At 48.6% G+C, this 27,765-nt stretch overlaps 1 protein-coding gene across 1 annotated transcript in view; it reads right to left on the reverse strand.

The window, feature by feature from the left end:
• LOC144488242 (protein kinase C and casein kinase substrate in neurons protein 2-like) overlaps positions 1–15,835 on the reverse strand; it is a gene marked incomplete at its 3' end in the record, with an annotated part of 57,507 nt that extends 41,672 nt beyond the window's left edge. Inside the window, exon 1 of the mRNA XM_078206278.1 lies at positions 15,650–15,835. The remainder of the gene's footprint in view (positions 1–15,649) is intronic.
• Between the last annotated feature and the right edge of the window lie 11,930 nt (positions 15,836–27,765).

Here is a 27,765-nt window from a genome sequence, read left to right on the forward strand (position 1 = left end):
TAACCTGCACATCTGTGGACACTAAGGGGCAATTTAGCATGGCCAAAGATGTTGCAGGTTAAGTTAATTGGCCATACTAAATTGCCCCTTAGTGTCAGGGGGCTGGAAGGGTAAATATGTGGGATTATGGGGATAGAACCTGGGTGGGACTGTTGTTGTTGCAGGCTCGATGGGCCAAATGGCCTCCTTCTGCACTGTAGGGATTCTATGATTCTGAGTAGCTGCAGAGAAAGTGGACGCACTGGTAGCAATCTTGCAAGAATCCTTAAATTCTGGAAAAGTCCCAGAGGATTGGAATCCTGTCAAAATTACTTATTCAATAAAGGAGGGAGACAAAAAAACAAGCAAGCGATAAACCGGTTAGCTTAACTTCGGTCATGGGGAAAGCGTTAGGGTCATTATAAAGGATGTAATAGCAGAGCATTTAGAAATGGATATCATCATGTGGACATGGAGAGGATGTTTCCACTGGTCCAGAGGGCACAAACTCAGGCTAAAGGGACGATCCTTTAAAACAGAGATGAGGAGGAATTTCTTTAGCCAGGGAGTGGGAATCTGTGGAACTCTTTGCCGCAGAAGGCTGTGGAGGCCAGGTCATTGAGTGTCTTTAAGACAGAGATAGATAGGTTCTTGATTAATAAGGGGATCAGGGGTTATGGGGAAAAGGCAGGAGAATGGGGATGAGAAAAATACCAGTCATGATTGAATGGCGGAGCAGACTCGGTGGGCCGAGTGGCCTAATTCTGCTCCTATGTATTATGGTCTTATGGAGTCAGCATGGCTTCATGAAGGGGAAATCATGCCTGACAAATTAATTAGAATTTTTTGAGGTGGTAACAAGCAGAATAGAAGAAGGGGAACCATATACTTGGATTTCCAAAAAGTGTTTGATCAGGTTACATAATGAGATAAGAACCCATGGCATTGGGGGTAGTATATTAGCATGGATAGAGATTGGCCAACTGAGATTTGGGATAAGAGGGGCATTTTCAGTGTGGTGACCTGTAACTAGTGGAGTGCCACAGGGATCAGTGCTGGGGCCGCAATTATTTACAATATATACTAATGACTCGGACGAGGGAAGTGAATGTACTATTGCCAAGTTGGCAGATGACACAGGTGGGAAGGCAAGTGGTGAAGATGACACAGAGTCAACAGAGGGATATAGACAGATTAGGTAAGTGGGCAAAAACTTGGCAGATGGAATAGAATATAGGAAAATGGGAAGTTATGCACTTTGGTAGGAAGAATAAAGAAGCTCAATGTTATTTAAATGGAGAAAGACTGCAGAAAGCTGCAACACAGAGGAGTTTGGGGTCCTGGTGCATAAATCATTAAAAGCTAGCATGTTCAGCAGATAATTGGGAAGGTAAGTGGAATATTGGCCTTTATTTCAAAGAGATTGGGAGTATAAAAATAGGGAAGTCTTGCTAAAACTATACAAGGCACTAGTTAGACCACACCTGGAATATTGTGAACAGTTTTAGTCCCCTTATCTAAGGAAAGGTATACTGGCATTGGAGGCAGTCCAGAGAAGGTTCACTAGGTTGATTCTGGATATGGAGGGATTTTCTTACGAGGAGAGGTCAAGTAGGTTGGGTCTGTACTCATTGGCGTTTAAAAGAATGAGAGGCAACCTTATTGAGACATGTCGCTTTCTCAGGGAGCTTGACAGGGTGGATGCTGAGCGGTTGTTTCCCTTATGGGAGAGTTGTAGACCACAGGACATAATCTCACAATAAGAGATCACCCTTTTAAGACAGATATGAGGAGGAATTTCTTCTCTCAGAGAATCTGTGGAATTCTTTACCCCAGAAGGCTGGAGAGGCTGGGTCATCAGATATGTTCAAGGCTGAGATAGACAGATTTTTAATCAGTCAGGGAATCAAGGGGATAAGGTGGGAAAGTGGAGTTGAGGATTATCATATCAGATCAGTCATGATCTCATTGAATGGCAGAGCAGACTCGATGGGCCGAATTACCTAATGCTACTTCTATGTCTTATGGTCTTATGTCAGGATGGTGTGTGACTTGGAAGGGAACTTGCAAGGGGTGGTGTTCCCATGTGTCCGCTGCTCTTGTCCTTCTAGGTGATAGAGGTCACAGGTTTGGAAGATGCTGTCGAAGGAACCTTTGCGAGTTGCTGCAGTGCATCTTGTCGATGGTGCACATTGCTACCACTTTGCCATCAGTGGTGGAGGGAGTGGATGTTGAGGGTGGCGGATGAGGTGCCAATCAAATGGGCTGCTTTGTCTTGGATGGTGTTGAGCTTCTTGGTTATTGCCCTCCAAGGAAGGCAAATGGCCTAGTAGTATTATCGCTAGACTATTCATCCACCATAATGTTCCGGGTTCGAATCCTGCCATGGCAGATGGTGGAATTTGAATTCGATAAAAAATATCTGAAATTAAGAATCTAATGATGACCCATTGTCAAAAAAACCCATCTGGTTCACTAATGTCCCTTTAGGGAAGGAAATCTGCCATCCTTACCCGGTCTGGCCTACATGTGACGCCAGAGCCACAGCAATGTGGTTGACTCTCAACCAGGGATGGACAATAAATGCTGGCCAGCTGGTGACGCCCATGAATGAATTTTTAAAAAACTCATCCATGAAAGTGGAAAGTAACAAAGACTTTCACTCTGGGATAACTTGACATTGCATTAACAGAGTCTGGAATCCCCACTGATGTGGGTGGAAAGGAGAGGAGGGGATGGTTTTGTGTTGATTGATCTTGTGCATATCTACGTACTAGCTGTTAGAAATATGAAATCAAAGCAGAAAGTGCTGGAGATATTTGAGGGGAAAGACTCAATGAAGATTTCAGACCTAACCCTGAGCAGATCAGAGGCTAGGAATTCTGCAGCAAGTAACTCACCTCCTGACTCCCCAAAGCCTGTCCACCATCTACAGGGACAGAAGTCAGGAGTGTGATGGAATACTCCCCACTTGCCTGGATGGGAGCAGCTCCAACAACACTCAACAAGCTTGACACCATCCAGGACAAAGCAGCCTGCTTGATTGGCACCACATCACTCCCTCCACCACTAGTAGCAGTAGTGTGTGTACTATCTACAAGATGCACTGCAGTTTATTCACCAAAGATCCTTAGACAGCATCTTCCAAACCCATGACCACTTCCAACTAGAAGGACAAGGGCAGCAGATGCATAGGAACACCACCACCTGCAAGCTTTAAGTCCCTCACCATCCTGACTTGGAAATATATTGGCCGTTCCTTCGCTGTCGCTGAGTCAAAATCCTGGAAATCCCTCCCGAACGGCATTGTGGGTCAACCCACAGCACGTGGACTGCAGCGATTCAAGAAGGCAGCTCACCACCACCTTCTCAAGGGGCAACTAGGGATGGGCAATAAATGCTGGCCCAGCCAGCGACGCCCATGTCCCACGAATGAATAAAAAAAGAAAATTGGAACAGATACTTTCTTCTGTCACATGCTCTGCCAACAATCACTGCACATGCTCACCTATAAACCAATGAAGGATCTCCACCCAAAGCAATGACCAATTTTATTTCAGGCGCTGTCTTGCTGTGGAGTATCTGTTTTTACTTCCCGCCCTCCTTCCAGCCCTCAAACCCAACCCTGTAACGAGCGGCTCTATTTGTGGTGCTCACCACAACCCTGGATGAGTTAATCATCTCTCTCCTTTTCTGCTATTTCCCTCTGATGCCAATAAAAACGCGCACTGCAGCCAAATCTACTTTGATGAAGATTTTCCCTTTCCCCCACCTCCCACTTGCCGCTGCAATCCTATTAATCAATTCAGGGCAGCGGCTCCAAATTATACCCTTGAGGAGTTTGCTGGGTTAATTCTTGGCCCAAGTTCCCAAACCCAACCCCTTCAGGCTGAAATGAAGGACTGCTTTTGAAAGTTTCCAGTGTCCAGTATTATGTAATTTTTGCTCCGCATCCCGATATTTCTTTCGCTCTCCCCCCTCCCCCACCTCCCTCTTGAGGCTCCATATCGCGCAGCGAGTCCCAGCCGCACTCTGATCAAATCCACCGTGTCATCCCGTTCGGCAGCTAATTTGGGCAGAGGTGGAGCAGAAATAATCCTGGCTTCAAAACTGACAACGTAGACGAAGGGTTGTGTGGGAAGCTTGGAGACTGACTATTTTTTTGTATTCCCATGCCAATGAAAAGGCTCTGGCTCCTCGCTGGCGTACATTTCAAGGGGCAATGAAGGCTTTTCTAATACCTCAGCCAGCTGGCCACCACCCTACTGTTACGCAACAGGCGTTGGATGACTATGCTAGCACCAAAGGACTTATAGAATCATATAATCCTACAGTGCAGAAGGAGGCCATTTGGCCCATTGAGTCTGCACCGATCACAATCCCACCTAGGTCCTATCCCCGCAAACCTCATGCATTTACCCTAGTTAGTCCCCCTGACACTAAGAGGCATTATAGCATGGCCAATCCAGCTAACCCGCACATCTTTGGACACTAAGGGGCAATTTAGCATGGCCAATCCAGCTAACCTACACATCTTTGGAGTGTGGGAGAAAACGGGAGCACCTGGAGGAAACCCACGCAGACGCGGGGAGAACATGCAGACTCCACACAGACAGTGACCCAAGCCGGGAATCGAACTCAGGTGCCTGGCGCTGTGAGGCAGCAGTGCTAACCACTGTGCCGCCCCCAACTTGACTTGACAGCAAGACCTGACCCTTTCCTCACCCGATGCCAACGTACTTTCACTGGACGACTGATCTGAGCAGCAGGCGGGGAATAGAACCCGAGGCCCGCCCACCTCCATGGTGGATGAATGCTTTTGTCCCTCTCTTTGTATAATTCTTCTCCTCTTCCTCCTTGATGGGTCTCCCACATTGACACCGTCCCAACCCTAGAGAACGAAGGTGAGAAGGAGGAGGATGACCTGCCTGCCAGGCTTCTGCGGACGCTACATTGAAACTGGTTACCAAAAGATGTTGCTTCCAATTCCCTCATTCCTGGCATGGAAATCCTTGGCCTCCTATATTGGCACCGTGCCCACCAACAATCCTGTACCACTTTACTCAAATGCTCTTTGTGTGTGCATACACCAATGATTATCAACATGTCCTCATTGACCATAAAGGACTGGCATCTCAACCAAACTTGACTCTGTCCTTACCACCTCATGTCCGCACACATGCGCTGTCAATGGATAACAATCTGAACTGGGAGCTTGGCACAGTTGGAGACTCGGACCAGAGTTCTTATCATCTACCACTTACCTGAAAGACAAGTGTTGCCTGCAGTGTGCCAAGGTTAAAGGTCAAAGCACCGACTCTTACTGTGACATTCGGAGAGTGGGGGAGGTCATGCTTTGGGATATGGATTCCCAACGGCGGCACGGTGGCACAGTGGTTAGCACTGCTGTCTCACATCACCAGAGACCTGGGTTCAATTCCTAGCTTGGGTCACTGTCTGTGTGGAGTTTGCACGTTCTCCCCATGTCTGCGTGGGTTTCCCCCCACAGTCCAAAGATGTTCAGGTTAGGTGCATTGGACATGCTAAATTCTCCCTCAGTGTACCCAAACAGGCACCGGAGCGTGGCGACTGGAGGATTTTCACAGTAACTTCATTGCCGTGTTAATGTAAGCTTGTGACTAATGAATAAATTTTACTTTTTTCAAATCCCACTATGGCAGCCAGCGGAATTTAAATTTAAGGAATCAGATTGAATTTTAATTGATAAAATTTGGAACTGAAAGCTTCTCTCAGTCATGGTGACCATGACAGTATCATCACTTCCCCCAAAAAACCCATCTGCTTCACTAATGTCTCTTTAGGGAAGGAAATCTGCCGTCCTTACCTGGTCTGGCCTACATGTGACTCCAAAGCCACAGCAATGTGGTTGACTCTTAACTGCCCTCTGAAATGGGCTGAGCGGGACACTCAGTTCAGGGGCAATTAGGGATGGACAAGGATGCCCACATCCTCATGAAAATAAATAAATAATGGTGTGACCTTGAACCTGGTGAAATGTTTTTTAATAATTCATGGGACACGGGCATTGCTGGCTGGGCCAACATTTGTTGCCCGTCCCTAGTTGCCCCTTGAACTGAGTGTCTCGCTCGGCCATTTCAGAGGGCAGTTGAGAGTCAACCACATTGCTGTGGCTCTGGAGTCACGTGTAGGCCAGACCAGGTAAGGACAGCAGATTTCCTTCCCTAAAGGACGTTAGTGAACCAGATGGTTTTTTCCGACAATCCACAATGGTTTCATGGCCATCAGTAGATTCTTAATTCCAAATTTTTTTTTATTGAATCCAAATTCCACCATCCACCATGACGGGATTCAAAACCGGGTCCCCAGGACATTCATAGAACGGAATCCCTATAGTGCAGAAGGAGGCCATTCGGCCCATCGATTCTGCACCAACTACAATCTCACCCAGGCTTATAATCCCACATATTTATCCTGCTAGTTCTCCTGACAGTATGGGGCAATTATGCACGACCAATCAACCTAACCTGCACATGAGTGTGGGAGGAAAACGGAGGAAACCCATGCAGACAAGGAGAGGACGTGCAAACTCCACACATAGTGATCTGAAGCCGGAATTGAACCCGGGTCCCTAGCGCCGTGAGGGAGCAGCATTAGGTGAGTTTCTGAATTAATAGTCCAACGATAATACCACTGGACCAGCGCCTCCCATAATCTGAGCTCCAAACACATTTACCCTTCAGAAGGGGTTTGAAACAAGACTTCTGGCTACACTTGGATACCAGTTCCCATGGAAAATAATTGCATAGAGATCAGCGGGTCAGATTTTGTCAGCTACTATAGATAGAATTCAATCATAGAATCCCTACAGTGCAGAAGACCATTTGGCCCATCGAGTCTGCACCGACCACAATCTTACCCAGTCCCTATCTCCATAACCCCATGCATTTACCCTAGCTAGTCCCTCTGACACTACGGAGCAATTTAGCATGGCCAATCCACCTATCCCACACATCTTTGGACTGTGGGAGGAAACCGGATCACCCGGAGGAAACCCACGCAGACACGAGGAGAACGTGCAGACTCCGCAAGGACAGTGACCCAAGCTGGGAATCGAACCCAGGTCCCTGTCTCTATGAGGCAGCAGTGCTAACCACTGTGCCACCTTGAAAGTTTTTGCCACGGGAGCATCCTAACGAGAGGTTGGAGGTGCTGGCTCTTTCCATGGTTCTTTTGTTTGCCAGCTCTCCTGTATTTCACCCAACGATCATTCTCCGAAAGTAAATCTGGACAATCAGTGGCAACAGGATAGTTCACCATTGGAGCTGACCCAGTGACGGTGTGTACACAGGCAATTGCATGCAGCAAGACCACTACAACCTGGGGTCCCAGAACCTTTTCACCCTCCCTACGTTCCTGTGTAAGCTATGGCTCAGCTGTAAGCACTCATGCCTCAGAGCCGGAGCGTTGCGGGTTTAAGTCCTGCCGCAGAGACTTGAATATAAAATCAAGGCGGACGCCTCCCTGCAGTACCGTGGGAAGGCTGCACTCTCCACGGTGCCATCTTTTGAAATGAGACATAGCGGCCGGAATTCTCCAGCCGTTCATGCCGGCAGGATTCTCCAGTCCCGCCGGCGGCGCATTCCCCGCCAGCGTGGGGTGACGTCTATGGGAATTCCCATTGACAGCAACGGGATCAGAGAATCTCGCTGCTAGCAAACAATGCGCCACCTCCCACCGGCAGGAAACACACGCCTGGGAGGCCGGAGAACCTCGCACAACATATTTGCTCTCCCCGGTGGATATTAAAGATCCCTCGGTATGACCTGAAGAGCAGGAAAGCCTCTCCGCTCTGTCCGCAAGTACACACATCACAAAATCATCGAAGAATCGTAGGTTCCCTACAGCGCCAGAGGAGGCCATTTGGCCCATCGAGCCTGCACCGACCACAATCCCACCCGACCCCTGTCCCCATAACCCCACCTATTAACCTCCTGACACTAAGGGGCAATTTATCATGGCTAATCAACCTATCCTGCACATCTTTGGACTGTGGGAGGAAACCGGAGCACCCGGAGGAAACCCACGCAGACACGAGGGAGAACGTGCAGACTCCGCACGGACAGTGACCCGAGCTGGGAATCGAACCTAGGTCCCTGGGGCTGTGAGGCAGCAGTGCTAACCCACTGTGCCACCGCGCCGCCCTGAAGCAAAAGCAAATAATACTTTGCTGTTCATGTGAGCTTGCTACATCGCACTCCAGAAATGTGCCACTTTCCAGAGGGATGCTTTGGGATATTCTTAAGGTCATGAAAAATGCTATAGAAACGCAGGTCCTTTTATTTTATAACACTGGTATAGCCCGGAGCATGAATCTGGCATTTTGTTTTGCTGCTCTGGCCCCTTTCTATACCATGTTGTGAGTCACTGGGGAAACTTGCACAATGTTACAACAGATTGCTTGTCCTGCAATGTCAGTCTTGTTGCTTTACAAGTCTCTGGGAACATTCAGAACATAGGGAAAGTCAGAGGTCAGAATAAGCTATTCGGCCCAGTCCATACCAGACGCAGAAACAGTCTCTGAGCATCCTGACGCCCTTTGATGGCGAGACGGTGCAGCCCCTTTGTCAATATTTGTAAGCAACCTGATACAGTGTTGGGAGCGTGTGCGAACACGTTAGCGTGAAGCAGGTTTATCGCCTGAAGGGAAGTGGGAGAGGTTCAGAGAATGAACTTCTGACGGCGATACAAGAGAGGACAAGGGTGCCTAAAGGCACAGACTATCAATAGAGCCGTGGTGCTAACCAAAATGAAAGGGCAAATTTAACTTGCTGCTCTCCTTGTTACTGAAACCATGAGATGAAGTATCTGGAATTATTTGACTGTAATCCACCCTTCTGATGAAGTTGTAAGGCACTTGTATTTGGAGCAAAAATACCCGGGCAGACGCAGGTGTGAGAACACATGTATACACAACAGAAACTGCATGCACGCTCTGTAACAGACTCAAGTATGCAAAAGCAAACAGACAAGAATCTCACTTGGCTGACTGTAATTGCAAATATTTACTGGTTACGGCAATGGGAAAAAATTAACTTGATGATTGAAGGATTAATCCCGCTGTCCCATCAATGGACGAGTGTTAAAATTCCGTTAGTTGGCATTCCTCCACAGCCTCCCTACCTCCAATGATTTCCTCCAGCCATACAACCCTCTGGCTACAACCCTCTGGCTGTGAGCAATTTTGGGCCCCGTATCGAAGGAAGGATGCACTGGCCGTGGAGAGGCTCCACAGGAGGTTCACGAGAATGATCCCGGGAATGAAAAGCTTGATGTATGAGGAATGTCTGAAGACTCTGGGTCTGCGCTCGATGGAGGATGGGGGTGGGGGGGGGGGGGGTGAAATCTCTCAGAAATTTACAGAATACTGAAAGTCCAGGATAGAGCGGACGTGGGGAAGATGATGCGGGAGTGACACGGTGGCACACTGGTTAGCACTGCTGCCTCACAGCGCCAGGGACCCGGGTTCAATTCTGGCCTCGGCTCACTGCCTGTGTGGAGTTTGCACATTCTCGCCGTGTCTGCGTGGGTTTCCTCCGGGTGCTCCGGTTTCCTCCCACACCCCAAAAATGTGAGGTTAGGCTGATTGGCCATGCTAAATTGTCCCATAATGTCAGGGGGATTAGCCGGGCAAATACATGGAGTTGCGGGGATAGGGCCTGGGTGGGATTGTTGTTGATGCGGGTTCAATGGGCCGAATGGCCTCCTTCTGCACTGTCGGGATTCTATGATTAGTAGGAGAGACTAGGATCCGAGGGCACAGAGATGAGGAGGAATTTCTTCAGCCAGAGGGTGTTGAATCTGTGGAATTCATTGCCACAGAGGAGGCCGGGTCATTGAGTGTCTGTAAGACAGAGATAGATAGGTTCTTGATTGGTAAGGGGATCAAAGGGTTACAGGGAAGAATGGGGTAGAGAAACATATCAGCCACAATTGAATGGCGGAGCAGATTCGATAGGCCGAATGGTCTAATTCTATTCCTATAGCCTTAATTTTGCACTCCAAAAGACCTCAGATCCTTTGCCCACCCTGATTTGTCTTTCACCGCCATTGGGGTCAAGAACATCATCTTCCAAAACCCTAAGCTCTAGAAACCCCTCCCTAAATATAGGATCTCTCTCTCTCTCCCTCCTCCTTTAAGTCAGGGGAACACAATATGATTCCCTAAGGTCATTGCTTACAACTGTCTTATGTTCTATGATCTTCACCTGTGGTTCAGCGTCTAATTCTAACTGACGATGCTCCTGCAAAGCACTGAGGGTGCTGTATCAATGCAAGTTGTTGTTGCAGGCCCAACACAAGAAAACCTTTGGTTTGTCAAACTCAATGCTTCTTGGAGGAGGTAAAGTAGAAGGTAAAGTTTATTTATTAGTCACAAGTAAGGCTTACATTAACACTGCAATGAAGTTACTGTGAAAATCCCCCAGTCGCCACACTCCGGCATCTGTTCGGATCAATGCACCCTAACCAGACTGTGGGAGGAAACCGGAGCACCTGGAGGAACCCCACGCAGACACGGGGGAGAATGTGCAAACTCCACACAGACAGTGACCCAAGCCGGGATTCGAACCCGGGTCCCTGGCGCTGTGAGGCAGCAGTGCTAACCACTGTGCCACAGAATCGCGCAAACATGGGGAGAATGTGCAAACTCCACACAGACAGTGACCCAAGCCAGGAATCGAGCCCGGGTCCCTGGTGCTGTGAGGCAGCAGTGCTAACCACTGTGCCACCGAGCCGCCCCCATTATCATTAGTGGACTCTGAGCATTGCATTCAGCTAGCCCAGTGCTCAGAATAAATAGGGCACTGCCGTGCTATAACTGGGTGGCAGTTCCTCTAGGAAATGTGCCTCAGGAAGCTGAAGGGGCGCAACCTGCAATATTTTGGTCCGTTGAAATGAATGGATGGAAGTAAAATCCACAGGGAGCCGTATCAAGAGGTACCTCGACCACGCGCCCGCTGAGAGTCCTGGCTTGTGGCATGACACCAAAAACTTACAACAGAGAGAGCGAGACAGAGTTTTTCACCCCATGCCAGAGCTTCTTGCCCTATGGGCAGCATGGTGGCACAGGGATTAGCTCTGCTGCCTCACAGCGCCAGGGAGCTGGGTTCGATTCCCGACTTGGGTCACTGTCTGTGCGGAGTCTGCGCGTTCTCCCCCGTGTCTGCGTGGGTTTCCTCCGGGTGCTCCAATTTCCTCCCACAGTCCAAAAGACATGCTGGTTAGAGTGCATTGGTCATGCTAAATTTTCCCCTCAGTTGTATCCGAACAGGCGCCGGAGTGTGGCGACTCGGGGAATTTCACAGTAACTTCATTGCAGTGTTAATGTAAGCCTTACTTGTGACACTAATAAATAAAATTTTAAACTTACCATGTATTTAGTTCAAGCAGTCTGAGTGGGGGTGGAAAGGGAGAGTAAGGTGGAGCAGGGGATGGGAAGGACAGCTTTCATCTTGGAACTTAGCGCACTTAAGACTTTCTTGATGGACGATTTGCGCTGCTCCTGAACACTGATGAGGTCACGAGGCTGTGGGCCTTGCTGGCAATTTATTGCCCATTCCTAGTTGCCCTTGAGAAAGTAAGCTGCCTTCTTGAATCGCTGCAGTCCACGTGCTGTGGGTTGACCCACAATGCCATGAGAGAGGGGGAATTCCAGGATTTTGACTCAGCGGCAGTGAAGGAACAATGGTATATTTCCAAGTCAGGATGGTGAGCGGCTTGGAGGAGAACTTCCATGGGTGTTCCCCGTCCATCCATCATAGAAACATAGAATCCTACAGTGCGGAAGGAGGCCATTCAGCCCATCGAGTCTGCATCAACCACAATCCCACCCAGGCCCAATCCTCATAAGACCAAGCATTTACCCTAGCTAGCCCCCCCCCCGACACCAAGGGCAATTTAGCATAGCCAATCCACTGAACCTGCACATCTTTGGACTGTGGGAGGAAACCGGAGCACCCGGAGAAATCCCACGCAGACACGGGGAGAATGTGCAGACTCCACACAGACCCAAGCCGGGAATCGAACCCGGGTCCCCGGTGCTGTGAGGCAGCAGTGCTAACCACTGTGCCACCCATCTGCTGTCCTTTTTCTTCTAGGTGGTAACGGTCGTGGGTTTGGAAGGTGCTGTCTAAGGAGCATTGGTGAGTTGCTGCCATGCATCTTGTAGATGGTACACGCGGCTGGCACTGTACGTCGGTGGCGGAGGGATTGATTGTTTAAGGTGGTGAATGGGGTGCCAATCCAGCAGGCTGTTTTGTCCTGGACGAAACAACTTGATTCGCTGCTGATGTAAGCTAGGACCGATTTGGGTGCTAAAATTAACCTTGTTGTCCATAGGCTAACATAGGAAAAGGTTGACCAAGCCTTACTACTAGGTGACCATTTTTGGAAAGAGCACATGAATTAAAAATCAATCTGAGGACAAGGTTAAGTTCAGATGTGATCTCCACCCCATCTACATTCAGAATAGCTTGTTGAAACTGACCATTTAGAATTGCATTTTAATGAGTTGGGATGGGGGTGGCGGGGGGGGGGGGGGGGGGGGCCTGTTGACATCTATTGGATCAAAGTCCAACTAGAGGCACGATGAGAAAATAGTAGTGATTAAGGGGCGGCATTGTGGCACAGTGGTTAGCACTGCTGCCTCACAGCGTCAGGGACCGAGGTTCAATTCTGGTCTCGAGTCACTGGCCGGAATTTTACTAGCACGCTTTGCCCCAATTCCGGGGACGGGCGAGGTTCAGAGAATGGCATTCTCCATTGGCCTCGGGGGGGGGGGGGGGGGCGGAGAATCGTACAACACTCGGGTGGACATGCTAGTAATATTCTGCCCACTGTCTGTGCGGAGTCTGCACGTTCTCCCCGTGTCTGTGTAGATTTCCTCCGGATGCTCCCACATGCCAGAAATGTGCGAGTTAGGTTGATTGGCTATGCTAAATTGCCCCGTAGTGTCAGCGGGGCTAGCAGGGTAAATATGGGGCTACGAGGATGGATCTGGGTGGGATCAATGTTGGTGCAGGCTTGATGGGCCAAATGGCCTCCTCCTACACCGTAGGGATTCTACAATTCTATGCATTGCTTCTGGTCGCATATGAGTTATGGAAAGATTAATAGTGGGGTATACTTAATATTATTCGTTGTATGTAATCAATAGTTTTCAAGTAAATCTGACCACATATAAAGTCCCACCACATTTAAATTTTAATTGGATATGCACTTGAAGCGCTGTAACCTAAAAGGTCAATTTTAAATTCATTCTGAGGGTGTGGGCATCGCTGGCAGTTTATTGCCCATCCCTAATTGCCCCTTGAGAAGGTGTTGGTGAGCTGCCTTCCCGAACCACTGCAGTCCGTGTGGTGTAGGATACACCCATAGTGCTGTACAGTTTGACACTGCTGTAGGTCAGAGGCCAGGTAAGACCTGGCAGATTAATAAGTCATATGGTTATTGACACCAATGGTTGATTTATTGAATTTAAATTCCGCCATCGGCAGTGGTGGGATTCGAACCTGGGTTCCCAGAACATGACCCTGGGTTACTAGCCCAGTGATAATATCACTATGGCAGCCCCTTTCAAGCTAGGAAGTAGGATTCGACTGGATGGCTTTTATTCTGCCAGCATGGATATGAAGGGCCAAATGGCCTCCCTGTGTGCCATATATGGGGCGCTCACACCCCACTGCCGCTGTAGTAAGGACAATGAATTTGATGCCAGCCATATCTCTGTTCACGGAAGCAGGGCCAGAAAATCCTGCCAGCTGGGAATGGCTGGGAGATTCCACCCATTTTCTAAGTTCCAGGGCCCCGGGCAGGATTTTCCAGACCCACCCCACGCGCCATATTTTCTGGCAGCAGATTGGCCAGAGGCAGGACCTTCCAGTCCTGCTGATGACTACGGGGTTTTGTATGCCTTACACCCTCCACCACCGGGGAACACACCACAGGGAGTGGGTTGCCATCAGCGGGACTGGAAGATCCCGCCAGCGGGCAGGGCTGGAGAATTGCAGCCCCTGTTTCCACAAATCCATTACTCAACCAATAACACTGGGAATGAGGGAATCTGTTTGGTTTGGGATTCCTCCCGCAAGAATCCGATGCCTGGATGGGTGCAGCTCCAACAACACTCTGGAAACTTGACACCATCCAGGACAAAGCAGCCCCGCTTGATTGGCACCACATCCACAAACATTCAATCCCTCCACCACCGACGCTCAGTAGCAGCAGTGTGTACTATCTACAAGATGCACTGCAGCAATTCACCCAAGATCCTTAGACAGCACCTTCCAAACCCACGACCCCTTCCATCTAGAAGGACAAGGGCAGCAGATACATGGGAACATCACCACCTGCAAGTTCCCCTCCAAGCCACTCACCGTCCTGACTTGAAAATATATCGGCCATTCCTTCGCAGTCGCTGGGTCAAAATCCTGGAATTCCCTCCCTAACGGCATTGTGGGTCAACCCGCAGAATATGGACTGCAGCGATTCAAGAAGGCAGCTCACAACTACCTTCTCAAGGGCAACTAGGGATGGGCAATAAATGCTGGCCTAGCCAACGACGCCCATGGCCCACGAATGAATTTAAAAAATGGTCTGAGTGGACTCCCTCTGTCCTGGAAACCACAGCTTGGTATGGCTTCTGCTCTGACCAAGACTACAAGAAACTACAAAGAATTGTGAACATAGCCCAGTCCATCATGCAAACCAGCCTCCCATCCCATCTGTAACACTACATTCTGCATTCTCTTATTTCCTTCTCTATGAACGGTATGCTCTGTCTGTATAGCACACAAGAAACAATACTTTTCTCTGTATGCTAATACATGTGACAATAATAAATCAAATCAAATCAAACCCATCCATTGACTCAGTCTACACTTCCCGCTGCCTCGGGAAAGCCGAACAGGCGCCAGAGTGTGGCGACGAGGGGAATTTCACAGTAACTTCATTGCAGTGTTAACGTAAGCCTTACTTGTGACTAATAAATAGAATTTAACTATGAACGGTCTGTCTAGCCTGCAGGACACAATACTTTTCACTGTATCCCAATACATGTGACAATAATAAGTCAAATCAAAATCATTCCACGTCTCGGTGGACAGTACTTAAAAAGTTCATTTTCACACAGAATCAGTGTCCCTTTAAGGAACTGTTCAGTTGCTTCACTGTGGAAAAATAATTTGTTTATTTTCCACTCGCCACTAAAAGCCGCTCCAAGATTTACAATACGCTGCACAATTCCTGGGAAAAGGGGGAAAGTATTCCCTCCAGACCTGGCTGGCTTCCAGCCTGTATAAAAAATCTTGACAAAGGTTGTAAACTGATAGCCCAACCATATGCTCGGCAGAGGCAGCCGAGGAGTTACTGCTAAGCCCCCCTCCCTTTCGTTCAATGCAGCCACAGATAAAATCCATTTATTTATATCTGTGCAGCGAGCCAGTTAGATATGGACTCACCGACACTGGCTCAACACAGGCAGAAAGCGGGAATTAAATAGGGGCTAGTCTTTTTTTGTTTTGAAGACCACTTTCTCTTTTCTTCTTAAAAGGAACATTTGCCAAAAATTTAGAATTGATAGCGAGGGAAATTGATAGCCAGCACACACGCGCAAATCTTTAACAGGACTCACCCTAAATCTTTCGCCAACTCTGTCCAAAGTAAAGTTTGCTGTGAGTCCTTTCTTCCCAACAACTGATCAATGGGACAAAATTCTTTCTTTGGAACTGGGGACTGGAAGAAGCGTCTCTTCTTAATCCTTGGAGCTGACTTGAAGATCAGAATGTCTGTGCTGTTTGATTGACTCTGTCCTGTCTCTGGCTTCTTTCACAGGGGGAACTTGAGGAGTGTCCCCCTTGCATTGAGCATGTGCAGAGTAGTGGCAGCATTGGAGGAAAACGTCACTGGCCTGTGAAGGTCCCTGGAGCTGAGAGGGGAGGTTACTTTGCGGAAGGCTGTGGTTCTGATTTTGTTTGAACACAGCAGAATGCAAAAGCAAAACACTGCGGATGCTGGGATCTGAGACAGAAAATTCTGGAAAGTGTCAGCGGGTCTGACAAGCATCTCGGGTTACACACTCAAATGTTCCATCCCCTCCTCTTGCCAAGGCTCCTGGTGCAATTCTACAGCCCTTCATATCTCTCCTGTGTGACCTATTTTCTATTTAGTGAAATGTCCTTGACTTCCCATCTTCTCTCTCTCCCTTTCTCCTTTAAGATGTCCAGATCACCAACAACCTGGTTCCCCCCCTATGCCGACTCTATAGTTAAGAAAGCCCACCAACGCCTCTACTTTCTCAAGACTAAGGAAATTTGGCATGTTAGCTATGGCTCTCACCAACTTTGATGTGGAGATGCTGGCGTTGGACTGGGGTAAACACAGTAAGAAGTAACCAACTTTTACAGATGCATCATAGAAAGCATTCTTTCTGGTTGTATCACAGCTTGGTATGGCTCCTACTCTGCCCAACAACGCAAGAAACTACAAAGGGTCGTGAATGTAGCCCAGTCCATCACTCAAATCAGCCTCCCATCCATTAACTCTGTCTACACTTCCCGCTGCCTCGGCAAAGCAGCCAGCATAATTAAGGACCCCACACACCCCGGACATTCTCTCTTCCACCTTCTTCCATCGGGAGAAAGATACAAAAGTCTGAGGTACCAACCGACTTGAGGACAGCTTCTTCCCTGTTGCCATCAGACTTTTGAATGGTCCTACCTCGCATTAAGTTGATCTTTCTCTACACCCTAGCTGTGACTGTAACACTACATTCTGCATATTCATTTCCTTCTCTATGAACGGTATGCTTTGTCTGTATAGCGCGCAAGAAACAATATTTTTCACTGTATGTTAATACATGTGACAATAATAAATCAAATCAAATCGAATCAAATGTTCCTTAAAATCTACATCTTGGACCATGCAGGGCATGGTGGCACAGTGGTTAGCGCTGCTGTCTCATAGCTCCAGGGACCCGGGTTTGATTCCCGGCTTGGGTCACTGTCTGTGTGGAGTCTGCGCGTTCTCCCCATGTCTGCGTGGGTTTCCTCCAGGTGCTCCGGTTTCCTCCCACAGTCTGAAAGACGTGCTGGTTAGGTGCATTGGCCGTGCTAAATTCTCCCTCAGTGTACCCAAACAGGCGCCGGAGTGTGACGACTAGGGGATTTTCACAGTAACTTCATTGCAGTGTTAATGTAAGCCTTACTTGTGACTCTAATAAACAAATTTTAGTCTCTTCATTTTTCTTTATTCGTCTCCTTGTCAAATTTAGTTTGATTTTGCCCCAGGTCAGTGCCCTGGGCTGTTTTATTAGATTAAACTTGTATAAGTACAAGTTGTTGTTGTTGCATGAGCCTGGGAAAACCATGGGGCAGCAATGCTATTTGACCGTGTGGGGCATCACGGCCAAGTGGCGGCACGGTAGCACAGTGGTTAACACTGCTGCTTCACAGCTCCAGGGATCTGGGTTCGATTCCCGGCTTGGGTCACTGTCTGTGTGGAGTTTGCACATTCTCCTCGTGTCTGCGTGGGTTTCCTCCGGATGCTCCGGTTTCCTCCCACAGTCCAAAGATGTGCGGGTTAGGTTGATTGGCCATGCTAAAATTGCCCTTAGTGTCCTGGGATGCGTAGGTTAGAGGGATTAGTGGGTAAATATGTAAGGATATGGGGGTAGGGCCTGGGTGGGATTGTGGTCGGTGCAGACTCGATGGGCCGAATGGCCTCTTTCTGTGCTGTAGGGTTTCTAAGATTCTAAGATGGTAATCTGGCCTCACCCAGTCTGCACACTTTCTGATTGGGAAACGTGGCCCATTTTCTTCCTAATGGACCTCGGAGTGCTGTCCCCAGTGATCAACCCAACCATTTCACTGGACACAGAACGGCATCTGAGATAAAGGCAAAATACTGCAGGGGGAGTCATGGAATCATACAGTGCAGAATGAGGCCATTCAGCCCATCGAGTCTGCACCGACCACAATCCCACCCGGACCCTATTCCCATAACCCCATGCATTTGTCCTAGCTAGTCCCTCTGACACTAAGAGGCAATTTATCATGGCCCATCCACCGAACCCACACATCTTTGGAATTTGGGAGGAAACCGGAGCACCCGGAGGAAGCCCACGCAGACACGGGGAGAACGCGCAAACTCCAGTGACGCAAACCAGGAATCGAACCTGGGTCCCTGGCGCTGTGAGGCAGCAGTGGTGGCCACTGTGCCACCGTGCCGCCCTGAATCCACCGATGCTGGAATCTGAAACAAAAGCAGCAGGCCTGACGGCATCTGGGGAGAGAGAATAGAGCCAACCTTTTGAGCCTGGATGACCCTTCTTCAGAGCCCAGAGGAGGGCTGAACGGCATCTGTCCTGCTTTGCTGTGAGTGTCTGTGAGTACGTGAGTGTGTCTGAGTGTGAGTTGAGTGTGTGTGTTTCTGAGTGTGTGTGTGTGTCTTGAGTGTGAGTTGAGTGTCTGTGTTTGTGAGTTGTGTGTGTGTTTGTTCCGTAGTTTGTGATAGGCGCTACAAAAATGCAGGTCTTCTCCACGTGAGGTGCATTTAGCAAGGGGGTCGTTATGGCCGCACGGAATTAATGTGCATTTCTGCAGTTGGACTCTGAGTCTGTAATCTAGATCTTGTTTGTTCTGTAGCTTCCACTACCACCCCCACAGCATTTGTATTCATTTGAATAGTCTTTTCAAATAAGGTTGGTCCAGCCAAATATTCCCTTTTGTAATCCGTGCTGACTATTCATTACCTCTGCCACTGAGAGTAGGTGGAGGTAATGTTTCCGCTCCTGTTAGTCTGTTTGTCTGCAAACAATTACCTCAAAAAAAGACTCATGGATGGACTTTGACGAAACATGGTACACAGGTCAGAAACATCCCAAGGAAGAACTGATTAGGATACAGGAAAGATACAGATCCAGATCCCAGAATTTTCTTTAAGATCCGTTAACATCGGTGGGATTGGCACAAACTGACATTTTTTAAGAACATTGTTATTTTATTTTAACAATTTTAGTCACAGGTAAGGCTGACATCAACGCTGCGATGAATTTACTGTGAAAATCCCCTAGTCGCCACACTCCGGCGCCTGTTTGGGTCAATGCATCCTAACCAGCACGTCTTTCAGACTGTGGGAGGAAACCGGAGCACCTGGAGGAAACCCACGCAGACACGGGGAGAACGTGCAGACTGCGCACAGACAAAAGTTAAAGTAAAGTTTATTTGTTAGTCACAAGTAAGGCTTACGTTAACACTGCAATGAAGTTACTGTGAAAATCCCCTAGTCACCACACTCTGGCGCCTGTTCGGGGACACTGAGGGAGAATTTAGCACGGCCAATGCACCTAACCAACACATCTTTCGGACTGTGGGAGGAAACCAGAGCACCCGGAGGAAACCCACGCAGACACGGGGAGAATGTGCAGACTCAGCACTGACTTTTCACAGTAACTTCATTGCAGTGTTAATGTAAGCCTACTTGTGACACTAATAAATAAACTTTAACTTTAACCAATCCCCCAAACCTACACATCTTGGGATACTAAGGGGCAGTTTAGCACGGTCAAACCATTTAACCTGCACATCTTTAGACTGTGGGAGGAAAGCAGAGCACCCGGAGGAAACCCACGCAGACACGGGGAGAATGTGCAAACTCTACACAGACAGTGAACCGAGACTGGAATTGAACCTGGGTCCCTGATGCTGTGAGGCAGCAGTGCTAACCACTGTGCATCTTCTGTTTTGTAAGAGGGAGGTCGTGCCTTACAAATTTGGTGGAGTTTTTTGAGGAAGTGACAAAAACGGTTGATGAAGGAAGGGCCGTGGATGTCGTCTATATGGATTTCAGTAAGGCATTTGACAAAGTCCCACATGGCAGGTTGGTTAAGAAGGTTAAGGCTCATGGGATACAAGGAGAAGTGGCTAGATGGGTGGAGAACTGGCTTGGCCATAGGAGACAGAGGGTAGTGGTCGAAGGGTCTTTTTCCGGCTGGAGGTCTGTGACCAGTGGTGTTCCGCAGGGCTCTGTACTGGGACCTCTGCTATTTGTGATATATATAAATGATTTGGAAGAAGGTGTAACTGGTGTAATCAGCAAGTTTGCGGATGACACGAAGATGGCTGGACTTGCGGATAGCGAAGAGCATTGTCGGGCAATACAGCAGGATATAGATAGGCTGGAAAATTGGGCGGAGAGGTGGCAGATGGAGTTTAATCTGGATAAATGCAAAGTGATGCATTTTGGAAGAAATAATGTAGGGAGAAGTTATACAATAAATGGCAGAGTCATCAGGAGTATAGAAACACAGAGGGACCTAGGTGTGCAAGTCCACAAATCCTTGAAGGTGGCAACACAGGTGGTGAAGAAGGCATATGGTATGCTTGCCTTTATAGGACGGGGTATAGAGTATAAAAGCTGGAGTCTGATGATGCAGCTGTATAGAACGCTGGTTCGGCCACATTTGGAGTACTGCGTCCAGTTCTGGTTGTCGCACTACCAGAAGGACGTGGAGGCGTTAGAGAGAGTGCAGAGAAGGTTTACCAGGATGTTGCCTGGTATGGAGGGTCTTAGCTATGAGGAGAGATTGGGTAAACTGGGGTTGTTCTCCCTGGAAAGACGGAGAATGAGGGGAGATCTAATAGAGGTGTACAAGATTATGAAGAGGATAGATAGGGTGAACGGTGGGAAGCTTTTTCCCAGATCAGAGGTGACGTTCACGAGGGGTCACGGGCTCAAGGTGAGAGGGGCGAAGTATAACTCAGGTATCAGAGGGATGTTTTTTACACAGAGAGTGGTGGGGGCCTGGAATGCGCTGCCAAGTAGGGTGGTGGAGGCAGGCACGCTGACATCGTTTAAGACTTACCTGGATAGTCACATGAGCAGCCTGGGAATGGAGGGATACAAACGATTGGTCTAGTTGGACCAAGGAGCGGCACAGGCTTGGAGGGCCGAAGGGCCTGTTTCCTGTGCTGTACTGTTCTTTGTTCTTTGTTCTTTGTTCTCTTCTCTCCAGTAGTATCTCCATTAGGCCTCCTACCACCAATGTCAAGCTAAAGAAAATGAAGGCCGATGGGTTACCTAATTAGAGGTCTTTAACAAGATGAAAGGTTTAGATGAAGTGGATACAGAGAGTTTTTTTTCCTTTAAAGGAATAAAGGAAAAAAAAACTCTCTGTATCCACTTCATCTAAACCTTTCATCTTGTTAAAGACCTGTGGGCGAGGCTGGCTGGGCCAGCATTTGTTGCCCATCCCCTATTGCCCCTTCAATTGAGTGGCTTGCTAGGCTGTTTCAGAGGGCAGTTAAGAACCAACCCCATTAATGTGGGTCTAGAGTCACTTGTGGGCCAGCAGATTTCCTTCCCTAAAGGGACATTAGTGAACCAGATAGGTTTTTACAACAATCATTTCATGGCCATCATTAGGTTTTTAATTGAATTCAAATTTCGCCATCTGCTATGGTAGGATTCAAACCCAGGTCCCCAGGATTACTGGTCCACTGACAATACCCACTATGCCACCGTCTCCCCTTAAAGGATGCTTCCTCTTGTGGGGAAGATGAGGCCATCAATGTGAGATAGTCACCAAGAAATCCAATCGGGAATCCAGAAGAAAATTCTTCAGCCAGAGAATGGGGAGAATGTGGAGCCCGCGAACCCAGGGAGCGGTTGAAGTGAATAGTATAGATAAATGTAAGGGGAAATGAGACAAACACATCTGGGAAAAGGGAATAGATGAAAGAGTCATAGAGGTTTACAGCATAGAAATAGGCCCTTCAGCCCAATTTGTCCATACCGCCCAATTTTTACCACGAAGCTAGTCCCAATTGCCCACATTTGGCCCATATCCCTCTATACCCATCTTAACCATGTAACTGTCTAAATGCTTCTTAAAAAACAAAATTGTACCTGCCTCTACTACTACCTCTGGCAGCTTGTTCCAGACACTGACCACCCTCTGTGTGAAAGAATTGCCCCTCTGTATCTCTCCCCTCTCACCTTAAACCTATGCCCTCTAGTTTTAGACTCCTCTACCGTTGGAAAAAGATATTGACTATCTAGCTGATCTGTGCCCCTTATTATTTTATAGACCTCTATAAGATCACCCCTCAGCCTTCCTCACTCCAGAGAAAAAGTCCCAGTCTATCCAGCCTCTCCTTGTAACTCAAACCATCAAGTCCTGGTATCATTCTAGTAAATCTTTTCTGCACTCTTTCTAGTTTAATAATATCCTTTCTATAATAGGGTGACCAGAATTGCACACAGTATTCCAAGTGTGGCCTTACCAATGTCTTGTACAACTTCAACAAGACGTCCCAACTCCTGTATTCAATGTTCTGACCAATGAAACCAGGGTGAAGAAGGCATATGGTATGCTTGCCTTTATAGGACGGGGTATAGAGTATAAAAGCTGGAGTCTGATGATGCAGCTGTATAGAACGCTGGTTAGGCCACATTTGGAGTACTGCGTCCAGTTCTGGTCGCCGCACTACCAGAAGGACGTGGAGGCATTGGAGAGAGTGCAGAGAAGGTTTACCAGGATGTTGCCTGGTATGGAGGGTCTTAGCTATGAGGAGAGATTGGGTAAACTGGGGTTGTTCTCCTTGGAAAGATGGAGAATGAGGGGAGATCTAATAGAGGTATACAAGATTATGAAGGGTATAGATAGGGTGAACAGTGGGAAGCTTTTTCCCAGGTCGGAGGTGACGATCACGAGGGGTCACGGGCTCAAGCTGAGAGGGGCGAAGTATAACTCAGACATCAGAGGGATGTTTTTTACACAGAGGATGGTGGGGGCCTGGAATGCGCTGCCAAGTAGGGTGGTGGAGGCAGGCACGCTGACATCGTTTAAGACTTACCTGGATAGTCACATGAGCAGCCTGGGAATGGAGGGATACAAACGATTGGTCTAGTTGGACCAAGGAGCGGCACAGGCTTGGAGGGCCGAAGGGCCTGTTTCCTGTGCTGTACTGTTCTTTGTTCTTTGTTCTTTGTTGCCTTCTTCATCACCCTGTCCATCTATGATTGGGGATGAATCATAGAATCCCTACAGTGCAGAAGGAGGCCATTTGGCCCATCGAGCCTGCACCGGCAACAATTCCACCCAGACCCTATCCCCCGTAACCCCACATATTTACCCCACCAATCTCCCTGACATCCCCCTAACACCACGGGGCAATTTAGCATGGCCAATCAACCTAACACGCACATTTTTTGGACTGTGGGAGGAAACCAGAGCAAACTCACAAGGACACGGGGAGAACGTGCAGACTCCACACAGTCAGTCACCCAAGCCGGGAATCGAACCATAGGTCCCTGGTGCTGTGAGACAGCAGTGCTAACCACTGTGCCACCGTGTCAATTCAATGATTTATGCAGATAAAGTTTATTTATCAGTGTCACCAGCAGGCTTACATCAACACTGCAATGAAGTTACTGTGAAAATCCCCAAAAACGTCCATAATCCACACAGACGGTGACCCAAGCCGGGAATTGAATCCGGGTCCGTGGCGCTGTGAGGCAACTGTGAGGCTAACCCACTGTGCCACTGTGTGAGGAAATATTGGAGTAGGCTTGAGGGGAGCATAAACTCTGGCATAGACAGGTTGGGCCGAATGGCCAGTTTCTGAGCACGATAATCTCTCTACAAGCCTCTTCAATCCATAAGTGAGCAGGCAGGATTCCAGTCCTGCCCCATGCCTCTTATTGGACTGAAGTGTGTTTGGATTGAAGTCTATGCCAACATGCTCCCCCTAGTGGCCACATTGATAATTGATGAAAACCCTTTCTAAAAGTGACAGGCAACCTTGGAATAGATTTTGGATTTGACTTGATTTGATTTGATTTATTATTGTCACATGTATTAGGATGCAGTGAAAAGTATTGTTTCTTGCGCGCTGTACAGACAGAGCATACTGTTCTTAGACTACTTCAGGGAGAAGGAAAGGAGAGAGTGCAGAATGTAGTGTTACAGTCATAGCTAGGGTGTAGAGAAAGATCAACTTAATGCAAGGTAGGTCCATTCAAAAGTCTGACAGCAGCAGGGAAGAAGCTGTTCTTGAGTCGGTTGGTGCGTGACCTCAGACTTTTGTATTTTTTTCCTGACGGAAGAAGGTGGAAGAGAGAATGTCCCGGGGTGCGTGGGGTCCTTATTATGCTGGCTGCTTTGCCGAGGCAGCGGGAAGTGTAGACAGAGTCAGTGGATGGGAAGCTGGTTTGCGAGATGGATTGGGCAACATTCACAACCCTTTGTAGTTTCTTGTGGTCTTGGGCAGAGCAGGAGCCCGTACCAAGCTGTGATACATCCAGAAAGAATGCTTTCTATGGTGCATCTGTAAAAGTTGGTGAGCGTCGTAGCTGACATGCCAAATTTCCTTAGTCTTCTGAGAAAGTAAAGGCGTTGGTGGGGCTTTCTTAACTATAGTGTCGGCATGGGGGGGACCAGGACAGGTTGTTGGTGATCTGAACACCTAAAAACCTGAAGTTCTCAACCCTTTCTACTTCGTCCTCATTGAGGTAGCCAGCTGCAAACGATAGCATTGTGGCAATTGTAGTTATGTTACCAGACGGATAACGCAGCAGCCCTAACTAACGACCCACAGAATGAAAGTTGAAGTCCCGCTGTAGCAGTTTCAGAATTTGAATTCAGCTTCAAGCAAAATTTGGCGATGAAAAAAAATCGCAATCGATTTAAGTGACCACAAATCCGTCACATTTATATAAAATCTCAATGGGGTATAAAGGTTTGAGGTGGGGACGGGGGGTGGGGAGGGGATGGGTGTGCGATCTCAGCACTGCAATCTCCGCCACGGATAGAGCAAGGAAGCGGATCCTGAATCCACCCCAGCTGGGGATGGAACATCCCAATCCGAGTACATCAGCCGTCTGGCCAACTGAGCCACAACCGCCCCCCCCCCCCTCCCCCCCCGCCTGCATACTCCACTGCAGTCCTGAGGGACTGTAGCACTGTTGAAGGTCCTGTGTTTGGGCATCATCGAATCATACAGTGCAGGAGAGGCCCATTGGCCCGTCGGGGAGAATGTGCAGATTCCACACAGACAGCGACCCAAGCCGGGAATCGAACCCGGGTCCCTGGTGCTCACCACTGTGCCAGCGCCCCAGATGTGTGGGTTAGGTTGATTGGCCGTGCTAAATTGACCCTTAGTGTCGAGAGATTAGCAGGGTAAATATGTGGGGTGACTGGGATGGGGCCTGGGTGGGATTGTGGTCGGTGCAGCCTCGATGGGTCGAATGACCTCCTGCACTGTAGGGATTCTATGATAATCCCAATTATCAGCACTGATGGGTTCAGAATATCCCCTGGCACTGATTGGAAGAAGAACAGGGTTGTTCTTCCCAGTGTTTGTCCTTCCTTCATTAGTACGGAGACTGGAATTGTGGAGTATACCCAGTCGCTGATGTGGCCCAATCTGAATGAAGCCCCATGTTCATGCATTCACAGTTGGCTGGTGTCCAGTGCCTTGGCACTTCCCCCAAGCTTCTCAATTTAATGGCACAGATCTGAGTCCATGTCCTATGCAGTATGGAGCAATACTGCTGGAGAGTTTTCTCCAGCACACATCAGACCTCAAACTCACCGTAAATCCTTGCAAGAAAATCCTTCTTCCAATCCAGACTGAAACGCTACACTCTGCTCTGTCCAGCTGTTTCCAGCCATTCCCAATCTGCTGTATATATTACGTAACAAGCTAGGCAAGCAAACAGGTCAAGACACTGCCACCTGTAGCCTTCTCTGGCTTGTGTTAACATTCTGTGGCCGTCTGGCAGATGAACTGAATAAAGTGTGTGGGAACGAAAAGGCTGCAAGATGTAGTGTGGCTTCAAGAGAGGAAAAACATTTACACAGTATTCACCAAAAAAGACACCACACAACCCTGCCACGGCAAGACGTGCCGGATCATCGATACAGATACCACCATCACACATGAGAATACACCAGGTACACAGTACATACTCATGTGACTCGGCCAACGTTGTCTACCTGATACGCTGCAGAAAAGGATGTCCCGAGGCATGGTACATTGGGGAGACCATGCAGACCCTACACCAATGGATGAATGGACACCTCGCGACAATTGCCAGGCTGGAGTGTTCCCTCCCAGTCGGGGAACACTTCAGCAGTCAAGGGCATTCAGCCTCCAGTCTTCGGGTAAGCGTTCTCCAAGGCGGCCTTCAAGACAGATGACAACGCAGAATCGCTGAGCAGAAACTGATAGCCAAGTTCTGCACGCATGAGGACGGCCTAAACCAGGATCTTGGGTTCATGTCACACAACCTGTAACCCCCCCACCATTTGGCCTGGGCTTGCAAAATCTCACTAACTGTCCTGGCTCGCGACAATTCATACCTCTTCAACCTGTGATTATCCCACCCGCATTGTCTGTACCTGTAAAAACTTTGTTACCTGTCAAGACTCACTTTCCAACCACTCTTCACATTCCAACCATTATCTTGCAATTGTGTCTTTGCCTATATATACCATGTTTATGAACCTACCTCTCCACTCACCTGATGAAGGAGCAGCGCTCCGAAAGCTCGCGATTCCAAATAAACCTGTTGGCCTTTAACCTGGTGTTGTGAGACTTCTTACTGTGCCCACAAAAAAATGGCTTGCATTTGTACGGCAGATTTCTTGCCCTCACCCAATTAGGAACGGATATGTAGGGTGGGATTTTCTGGCCGTGTCTGCCCCGAAACCGGAAAATCCCACCCGAGGTCAACAGATTTTTCCATGGTCCGACCCTCGCCCGCTCTGATTCCCGTGTCGGCCAGAACGGGAAAATCCGCCCCTTGGTCTCTGTCGCAGTGTAGGAAATGGAGCTGCTAATCTGCGCACAGCAAGCCCGCACAAACAGCGGGTGTGACAATGACCAGGTAGAAACATAGAAGAAACATAGAAAGACTACAGCACAAGCAGGCCCTTCGGCCCACAAGTTGCGCCGAACACATCCCTACCTTCTAGACCTACCTATAACCCTCCATCCTATTAAGCTCCATGTACTCATCCAGGAGTCTCTTAAAAGACCCTATTGAGTTCGCCTCCACCACCACTGACGGCAGCCGATTCCACTCGCCCACCACCCTCTGTGTGAAAAACGTACCCCTAACATTTCCCCTGTACCTACCCCCCAGCACCTTAAACCCGTGTCCTCTCGTAGCAGACATTTCCACCCTGGGAAAAAGCCTCTGAGAGTCCACCCGATCTATGCCTCTCAACATCTTATACACCTCTATTAGGTCTCCTCTCATCCTTCGTCTCTCCAAGGAGAAAAGACCGAGCTCCCTCAGCCTATCCTCATAAGGCATGCCATTCAATCCAGGCAACATCCTTGTAAATCTCCTCTGCACCCTTTCAATCTTTTCCACATCCTTCCTGCATTGAGGCGACCAGAACTGAGCACAGTACTCCAAGTGGGGTCTGACGAGGTGTGGCACAATGGTTAGCACTGCTGCCTCACAGCGCCAGGGACCCGGGTTCGATTCCCGGCTTGGGTCACTGCCTGTGTGGAGTTTGCACGTTCTCCCCGTGTCTGCGTGGGTTTCCTCCAGGTGCTCCTGGAGATAGCAGGGCATCTGGATAGAAATGGTTCGATCAATCAGACGCAGCATGGATTCATGAGGGGAAAGTCGTGCTTGACGAACATGTTGGATTTTTATGAAGATGTGACTAGGGCGGTTGATGGAGGAGAACCGGTGGATGCGGTGTTTTTGGATTTCCAAAAGGCGTTTGAT

The sequence above is a fragment of the Mustelus asterias genome, unplaced genomic scaffold (genome assembly GCF_964213995.1).
Source record: "Mustelus asterias unplaced genomic scaffold, sMusAst1.hap1.1 HAP1_SCAFFOLD_1402, whole genome shotgun sequence".
In the NCBI taxonomy this organism is placed as follows: Eukaryota; Metazoa; Chordata; class Chondrichthyes; order Carcharhiniformes; family Triakidae; genus Mustelus; species Mustelus asterias.